This window comes from Pantherophis guttatus, chromosome 7, assembly GCF_059756535.1.
Source record: "Pantherophis guttatus breed Tessera chromosome 7, ASM5975653v1, whole genome shotgun sequence".
In the NCBI taxonomy this organism is placed as follows: Eukaryota; Metazoa; Chordata; class Lepidosauria; order Squamata; family Colubridae; genus Pantherophis; species Pantherophis guttatus.
This window is the reverse complement of record NC_142069.1, coordinates 74,293,589-74,303,319: the sequence shown is the minus strand read 5'-3', so window position 1 is coordinate 74,303,319 and position 9,731 is coordinate 74,293,589. Positions and strand designations below refer to the sequence as shown.

Below are 9,731 nucleotides of genomic sequence, written 5' to 3'. Positions count from 1 at the left end.
ATGCTCACATGACCTTGTTTTGGTCATGTTTTTGAGCTTATATTGTTCTTTTATGTAGCAATGTGTTGGGTTGTTTGGTTTGGTTTGGTTTTATTTTTATTTTATTATTTTTTTTGTTTGGTTTGGTTTTGTTCACTCAGAATCTTCCCTGTGGTCTACCCTTCATAACCTGGAAAAAGATTTAACAAGCAAAATTCTTTCTGAGGTTTTTCCCTCAAGATTTTCTCTGGAAAATTTTGAGATAAGGCTGGTTGGAATCCTCTTTTTTATTATTTACTGTGGTCCATCTGTACTGGCAAGAAGGTCCAGAAGGTCCAGAGAGAAGATCCAGAGAGTACAAATGTTTAAAAATCAAAAAGACTACAAAAATGTATTAATGTGAGACATTGTTAAAAGGAAGAGGGCTGAGGAGAGGAAATATAGATTATGGAAGAAAAAGCAACATAGTCCTGACAAAGGTAGGGTTTGTTTTTGTTTTTATTTTTTGTCAAAAAGACAAAACTGCCTTCTCTGTCTCACTAAATGGCTGCTTGGGAATTTACTCTTACAGTTTCCAAGGTAATGTTTTTATCCCTGATTAGCACTCAAGCATCCTTTCTGAAAGCCATGTAAGTTCCACTTTGGTTGACAATGTAGTTCATGTAGTACTTGAAAATCCAGGTAACTGCATGCTGTATTATTATTATTATTATTATTATTATTATTATTATTATTATTATTATTATTATTATTATGTCCTCATGCCAGAGGAAAGAAGAGGAAAGGAAAGTATGGAAAGTAGGATGAAGAAGAAATCCTAAAATTGAGTCTTCCACTAGCCAAACCTAGAGAGGAAGAAATGAGAAGCCTTTCACTGTTTCCGCTACTAAAGCTGCTGGTGATCCATAGAGTCAAAGGGACAAGGATTAATGCTTGGGATGCCACAACTCCAACAGTTTAACAGTACTATGAGAAGTCTGAAGACTTCTGCAGACTTAAACCATACAATGAAAGACAGGAATCTGCAGTACGCTTTGACTATCTAAGTAAGTGCAACTATTACCATATTTTTCAGAGTATAAAATGCACTCCCGCCCCCCTAAAAGAGGCTGAAAATTTGGGTGCATCTTATACTCCGAATGTAGTTTTTTCAAAGCTTTTTTTCAGCCCTAATAAGGTGCTAGTGATCTTCCAGGCTTTGCCTGCTCCCTCAGACTCTCAGCTGTGCTTTAGAAGCTTTTTTTCAGGCCTAATGAGGCGCTAGCCAGTGAAGCGATCTCTGTGCTTTGCCTGCTTTTCTCATTGCTTCTCTCTCCAAAGATCGTGTGCTTTAGAAGCTGTTTTTTATCCCCAAGTAGGGAATAAAAAGTGCACCTGCGCGCTCAAAACCAGCAAACTAATGTGCTAAAGCTGACCAGACTAAGGATGCTAGCCAGATGAATACCTGGTAGGCAGATTTTCCTCCCCCAAAACTAAGCTGTTTCTTATACTCAGGTGCATCTTATACTCCGAAATATATGGCATTTATTCAAATGTATTTATGTATTTGAATTTATTAGGTGCCCAATTCCAGTGGATTCTGAATGGTGTAGAACACTGGAAAATCAATTTTAAAAAAAACATATAACACATCAAACCAAATAGACAGCCAAGGAGTGGTTAAGCTGCTGATACAGAAACCTGAAGATTGTGAGTTTAGTCCTGCCTTTTAGTCATGAAAGCCAGCTGGTGACTTTGGGCTAGTCATTCTCTTTCAGCCCAATCCACCTCACAAAGTCATTTCTTTGGCCAAAATAGGAGAAAGAATGAGTATTATGTATGTTTGCTGTTTTGCTTTACTTATAAAGTAATAAAGGCAGGTGTCAGCATTCCAGAAAACCCCAACTCCAATTAAAAACTCCGAAGCAAGCATTTCCTCAAAGTTCCATTTATTAGAGTAGGTATACTGGCACATCTGGAAAAACCCGAATCTGAGAGTTCCGGGTTTTTCCTCAGTAAATCAAAAAACCCCAAACCATCCCCTCACTCATCAATTGATCACATGCTCCAATCAACATCCATCCCATCTCGAGACATCATTCCAACCACTCCTTCTCCAGATACAGTATTGTCCTGACCTTGACCGAAAGGAAGAATGCTATTTTGTCTAAATACATTCCCTCTACTAAATCCCCCCTCCTACTTTCCCACATATGAGAAGTTGGCAGCGTGGAAGCTTCTGTTTCTAATATGGCTTCCAAAGCTGACAGCAGGATAAAAACCTAATAAAGAAATAAAACCATATTATAACCAATACAACACAAGGGCCTCAAAAATACAATGATACATTACTATGGTAACACTCGGCCTAGGACCAAAGCCAGATTTTAAGAGCTTTCCAGAATCCTGGAAGAGACAGCACCATCCCTACAGTATATGTAGATGGATACTATTCTAGATTCATGAGTGGGAGCCATGACAAAGAAGGTAACCATCTTTGTTCTCATAATGGCGGTTTTTAATATGGGGTAGACAGAAACAATTGGATACAAGCAGTCTCTCAAAGTATACAAAATTTTACTTCCCTGAAATTTTCTTTTCCCATAAAAGAAATTTTGAAACCTGCAGATTGGAAATGGAACACAGTAGAAACCAGAGAAATAAATACAGTTTTATGTTAGAGATAGGACAAAATCCTGCATCTATAGGCAGTGTAACCAGGTTCTTATTTCCCAGATTAGCGTGTAATTCAAGTTGTAATTATTTTCATATTACACATTATTACAAAGGTATAAATTGCACTTAGGTTCAGAAACAGCATATAAAATGTATTTATTAGAGAATTATAAAAAAAATGTTACTTAATAGGAAAAGCTGACTTTAAAAAATCAGTGTGAAGTTTTTATATATTCAGTGCAGATTGATGTGAAAATTGGATGATATTGAGCTCTGATAAAATATGTGTAAAGCTAACATATAGGCTAAAATACTTAAAATTAGTTTTAGTCCCGAGGATAAATGTGGTTATGGTTAAGTGCATATTTGACATTTCTAAGCCACTACAATTGTATTAACTCTTCATGGGCTTTACAAATATTTTAATATCTTTTTCCTGACGAGTGCCAAGAGATATATGCTAATGCAGACTTTCAGATGAAATGCCGATTTAGCAATAACAATACTTAAAGTGTTAATAGTATACACAATTTCTAGAAGACTCCCATTGAGCAAAGGTAGCGCCCAGAGCAACTCTGGAACTGGAAAAAAAAGATTGGTTCCTCAACATTTTCCACAGAGATTTCCCATATGAACTATACCACAGGGTGGTTTTAGCTGCTGAAATGTTCTTCATTTGATACCAAGAGTATCCCAAAAACTTAATATTATTCAATTTTGTCTAACTATTAATTAATACATGTTATAGAGAATAGAATAGAATAGAATAGAATAGAATAGAATAGAATAGAATAGAATAGAATAGAATAGAATAGAATAGAATAGAAGTTGGAAGCGACCTTGGAGGTCTTCTAGTCCAACCCCCTGCTTAGGCAGGAAACCCTACACCACTTCAGACAAATGGTTATCCAACATCTTCTTAAAAACTTCCAGTATTGGAGCATTCACAATTTCTAGAGGTAAGTTGTTCCACTGATTAATTGTTCTGTCAGGAAATTTCTTCTTAGTTCTAGGTTGCTTCTCTCCTTGATTAGTTTCTACCCATTGCTTCTTGTCCTGCCCTCAGGTGCTTTGGAGAATAGTTTGACTCCCTCTTCTTTGTGGCAGCCCCTGAGATATTGGAACACTGCTATCATGTCTCCCCTAGTCTTTCTTTTCATTAAACTAGACATACCCAGTTCCAGTATGTTTAAGCCTCCAGTCCCCTAATTATTTTTGTTGCTCTTCTCTGCACTCTTTCTAGAGTCTCCACATCTTTTTTACATCATGGCAACCAAAACTGGTTGCAGTATTCCAAGCGTGGCCTTACCAAGACAATATAAAGTGGTATTAACACTTCCCGTGATCTTGATTCTATCCCTCTGTTTATGCAGCCTAGAACTGTGTTGGGTTTTTTGGCAGCTGCTGCACACTGCCAAAAGCCATATATCACTTTAATGTAGAAAAGTTTGGGGCTTTATCACTCAGAGAACCATCATTTTCTTTTATTTATCCATATACGTGAGAGAACCGTGATAGGATGGAAGGTGGTTCAACCAGTCTATTTGGCCACAAATGAAATCATGGTGACTTGTGGGGAGTGGAGGGGGTGGGGCTAACAACTTTAAAAATAATAATGCATACAACAAAATATACAATACATTTATATTCGAATGACTCCAAAATAACATGTTAGTGTTTCAAAAAGTTGTTGATCTTAAGTAACCTCTTAAAATTCATTACTAGATATAGCGGCTGAATTTTCTAGCTTCTTTTTTTTTTTAAAAAAAAATGCTAGTTTTGAGGATATTTTCCACTCAGATTGTGGTTCACAGAATATTTAAATCAAGCTATATCATTTTTCAGATACTTTGGATACCTTGCACACAAGAACAACTAGACACAAGGACAGTTTTTTCCCGAATGCAATCACTCTGCTAAACAAATAATTCCCTCAACACTGTTAAACTATTTACTAAGTCTGCACTACTATTAATCTTCTCATTGTTCCTATCACCCACCTCCTCCCACTTATGACTATATGATTGTAATCTTGTTACTTGTATCCTTATGATTTATATTGATATTGTTCGTGATTGCTTATTTGTACCCTATGACTATCATTAAATGTTGTACCTTATGATTCTTGATGAACGTATCTTTTCTTTTATGTACACTGAGAGAGTATGCACCAAGAAAATTCCTTGTGTGTCCAATCACATTTGGCCAATAAAAAATTCTATTCTATTCTATTCTATTCTAAAGTGTGTTAACATGTGAAATACTAAAGTATACTAAAATATTAAAGCTGTGAAGGTCCTATCAAACCATACCTAATATGGCTTCAGTTGTATTAGAATGTAGTCAGCTTCTGTACATTTGAGGGAGGTCGGAACTGCAATCTTGTCTATAAAGATTTGAGTGTCATCTTTAAGATTGAAAAACATGACAGTTAAGTCCTGGAGCTCACAAATATTCCATCCATTTTATGAGCTGATATCCTTGAATTAATTGTGGGTCCAGAATCAGAAATCATTTTGTCTTCCTCACTATTATTAGGTAAGCATTTGTCTAAGTTCATGGAGAGTGCAATCTGCGTATAGAGCAAACTCATAAACACATTTTTCCACAGCCAGGAAATTTCAAGGGTATCTTTGACTCCGAGAAAGATTCATACATGATCCAGACCTAAATAATACAGAGTTCTTCTGCCACTTTATTGATGATCATGTGAGCAGAACTTTCAATTTATTTTCAAACTTTCATACTTCTCATCTGAATATGCATACAACATCACCCTAATTACAATCCTGGGTATTTGTTTGTATTTGTTTGTATTTATTTATTTATTTTGTCAAGCATATATAAGATAACAGGTAAATGTATAAACATAATTTGAATACATGAAAAGAGTAAGTAAAAAAGGAATATTAGGACAGGGATGGTAGGCACGCTGGTGCACTTACAGACCTCTTAGGAATGGGGTGAGGTCAACAGTAGACAGTTTATGGTTAAAGTTTTGGGGGTTTGGGGAAGAAACTACACAGTCAGGTAGTGTTCTGTCCCAATCCCACACACGCACCCCCACAGATGGCCCGGAGTTAATAAGCCACACGACAAAGTCTTTGAAGATAAAGCTGGCAGCAACCCAGTGGCTAGCTGCCAATTCAGACTTTACTCACACAAAACAAAGATTAGACTGCAAGCATTCCGATAAAGCAGGCAAAGTTTCAACAATACAAGGATTAGTCCAAATGCAGTCCGACAAGGCAGGCAGAAGTCCAGTAACGCAGAGATCATGGATTATTTCTAGTTTTTGCTTGTCACAAACTGAACCGGCCACCACAGCCACATTTATACCCTGTGGGGTGTGGTCCAGTGACTCAGCTAATCTCTGGCATGCCTTCCCTTCTGCTGCGCACGCTTCTCCCTGCACCGCTGTCGAGGATCCAGCCAGCACTTATCTCCTTCGTCGCTTTCCACTTGTGGCTGCAGGGACGTGCTTGGCTTGGGGCCTATCTCTTGGCCTTCGGTGTCCTCCGGAGGCATTGCCAGAGAGGAGGGTCCTGGAGAGGGAGGCCTTGCCAACTCCTCTCCCTCAGTCTCAGAGTCTGCATCTGTCGATAGCCCAGGCTCAGGCAATGGAGCCACAACAGGTAGTATATTCCAGGTATTGACCACTCTGTTGCTGAAGTCGTATTTTCTGCAATCGAGTTTGGAGCAGTTTACCTTGAGTTTGTATCTATTATTTGCTTGTGTATTGTTGTGGTTGAAGCTGAAATAGTCATTGGCAGGTAGGACATTTTGGCAGATAATTTTATGTACTACACTTAGGTCTGACTGAAGTCGGCGTAGTTCTAAGTTGTTTAAGCCCAAAATTTGGAGTCTGGTGGCATAAGGTATTTTACTGCAGATAGAGGAATGGAGGACTCTTCTCATAAAATATCTCTGGATTCTCTCAATTGTATTTATGTCCGATATGCTTCATTTACTAGATAAATAACAATAACAACCATATAATGTAATATGTGCATCACAGTTCATGCACATGGACATGAAAGCCCATGGCAACTGTGATTTATTTCTTTGTCACCCAAGTGTACAAAATATCCTATGAATATATCCAAAAGGAGGTTTTGGCATTTGCTGGTACATCTTAATGCTCAGAAACCTTTGCACTGAGTTCCCAGTGTGTTCCTTAATGGAAGCTCGTAATCTTTTCATCAATACAAATAAAGTATTTGCTTTATAGGATGCACCTTAATTTCAGAGCATAATTGAGGAAACACAATCAATGAAAAACTGAGTAGATAAGTGACCTTAATTAATGCTTTGCAGTGATCACGATTTGAATGCTGCTGCTAGACCAAGGAATGTCTAACATATTGACTAGCTAGCATTTCTCTATTCTTCTATCCAAGGAACAATGTTTCCACACTCAAGCAATTCACCTAGCTGGTTTTTCTGTATTTCCCTGGTTGTGAGTTATTTATACTTAAGGTAAATCGTGTGTTGAATTACGTATATTTTTGGTACTTATCTCCATCAATTTTACCATACTGCCAAGATGTGTGATTTTTTTTTTTGAAACTCAGAAGTCTAAGAATCTCATGACTGTGGGAGACAATCTTCCCCTTGTTTTCCACAAAAAGTGTCCAAAGCCACCACAATGATTTGCTACACTGTTAGTATTGCTCCTTCCACATTTCTTCCTCTGCAAATCAAGTTCCAGAACAATGAATATGTTGGAAATCAATAGTTCCTTCACCCTACTGAAGCAATGAAGTGATAATTAACCTTCATGCAGGTGGGATGCATGTTGCCCTGGAACTAAAGAGAAGTTTCCAAACAGTGAGAACAATTAACCAGTGGAATGACTTGCCTTCAGAAGTTGTGGGGGCTCCATCACTGGAGGCTTTTAAGAAGAGACTGGACAGCCAAATTGTATACGATGTCCTGTTTGAGCAGGGGGTTGGACTAGAAGACCTGCAGGTCTCTTCCAACTCTATCATTCTGTCCTTGGCTACATTATATGTGGACCTAGACACAATATAAAATCTCTTTATCAAAAGTCAATTCAGACCTTTCATGGAAGTTGCTTGTATGTTATTCACAGTCTCCTGTGCCAGAGATGAAAGGTCAAGGTAAGAATATAGAACATAGAATAACAGTGTTGGAAGGGATCTTGGAGGTCATCTAATCCAGCTCCCTGCACAAGCAGGAGAGTCTACACCCAGTGATGGCGAACCTATGCATGCCAGAGGTGGCACACAGCGCCCTTTCTGTGGGCACATGAGCAGTCGCCCTAGCTCAGCTCCGGTGCACATGCACGCACACCTGCCACCAACCAGCTGGTCTTCGGGTCTCTGCCATGCATGCACACGGGGTGGGGTGCATGGGGAGGGCAGGCATGTGCATGCACGAAGTGGGGCATATGCAGGGGGGGCCACACACGCATTGCATTTTGGGGGTTTGGGCATGCGCGCTTTGGGCACTCGGTCCAGAAAATGTTAGCCATCACTGGTCTATACAATTTTAGACAAGTGGTTGTCCAGTCTCTTCCTCAAAATCTCCATGATGGGGTACTCACAACTTCTGAAGGCAAGGCTTTCCACTGATTAATTGTTCTCATTGAATGATTGGGTTATCAGAAAAATGAAGGAAGAAAGGAGGGAGGAAGAGAAGATTGCAGAGGAAGAATGAGTGCCCCCCCGCCATTCCTCCTGTCTCTGTCCCCACACAATCCTTCCACATCTCTTTCGCAAACTCACTTCCATAGATTTTTGTTTAAAGTCCCATTATTTGCTCGTCAGTATGAACATTTCAATAAGCTTCCTTATTCTGATTAGTCCAAAATTTGGGGATATTAATTGAAAATCAAATGCCTTGTGTCTGGAGCACCACTAGATTAAAGAAAACAATAGAAACAAACACTGTTGGGGGATGAGGATGCAGTTCAGTCTCCCTGATGGTGACTTACATCCATTTCATGAAATAACTGGTTGCTATCCTGCTAGATCTTGGCAATAACTTTCCAATAACTTTTATAGACTAGGAAAGAACATTCCAGTTTAGATATGGAGATTCATTTTCCTCCTTTTTATTCTTTCAAATTAACAAAATAAAGCTTAATGTGTGTACCAATATATCTCCCTTTAACTGTACTGTGTAATTCCTCCTGCCAACTTCAGGTGTCACAGACAGAACGCTACTGCCATCTTAAGGGGAAGAAGCAAAAATAGTTATCTATTCCAAGTTGATTCGAAAAGTGGATATATCGTAAAATGGACCAATTCACCTTCCATCCACCTCACCCACCAAATACCACTTCACTCCTTATGTCACCAAGGGATTTGTGCTGAAATTGCTACGTCGAGGAAAACATTTAGTGCATTTGGTGTTCCTGGACTGCCTGGATAATCCTCAAAATGACAAATCGCTATCTCCGTGATTAATTTTCTCTCTTGTCAAGGCTGGGAAGATGAGAGATTTGGGGGACATCGCGCAAGATGTCAAGGAAATGCCAGCTGTCTCTATTACATCTCTGCGTTAACAACAGTGCAAGATTAATGATTCGTGTGCAGCGCTTGTTTTTGTAACTTTCACAAATCTGAATTCCTCGGCAGATAAAGTAATAGGATCTGTCAGTCAGCGGAAGAATCCTTGGAAGAGAGGGGCGACGGGTATTTTAAATAATCAATAATGTAACACTTGAAGCTGCTTGCTATAAACATAAGCAGACTTAACGTTTCAGAAATAAGACAGATATTACTTTGTTTGGCATATACCACTCTCAGAGAGACTTAATCATAGCAAATGATGTAAAGGTAGGGCCCTAGCTCAAATATGGTTCTGTAAGAACTTACTATCAGATATGGAGTCTTGGGTCACAAATTTAGTAAAGAATTGGAAACTGGCTTGGAACTTAATTTATAGTCACATAAGCCACATGAACCATAACAGTGGTGAAATCCAATTTTTTTCACTACCGGTTTTGTGGGCATGGCTTGGTAGGCATGGCAGGGGAAAGATACTGCAAAATCTCCATTCCCACCCCACTCCAGGGGAAGGATACTGCAAAATCTCCATTCCCACCCCACTCCAGGGGAAGGATATTG

The 9,731-nt window shown here is 38.9% G+C and overlaps 1 long non-coding RNA gene across 1 annotated transcript; it reads left to right on the top strand.

Moving 5' to 3' along the window:
- Positions 1–745: 745 nt before the first annotated feature.
- On the top strand, positions 746–9,261 carry LOC117667850 (uncharacterized). Its single transcript, XR_004592157.3, has 2 exons — positions 746–1,025; positions 8,805–9,261. It is a non-coding gene; the product is annotated as an uncharacterized LOC117667850 (long non-coding RNA).
- Positions 9,262–9,731: the final 470 nt, after the last annotated feature.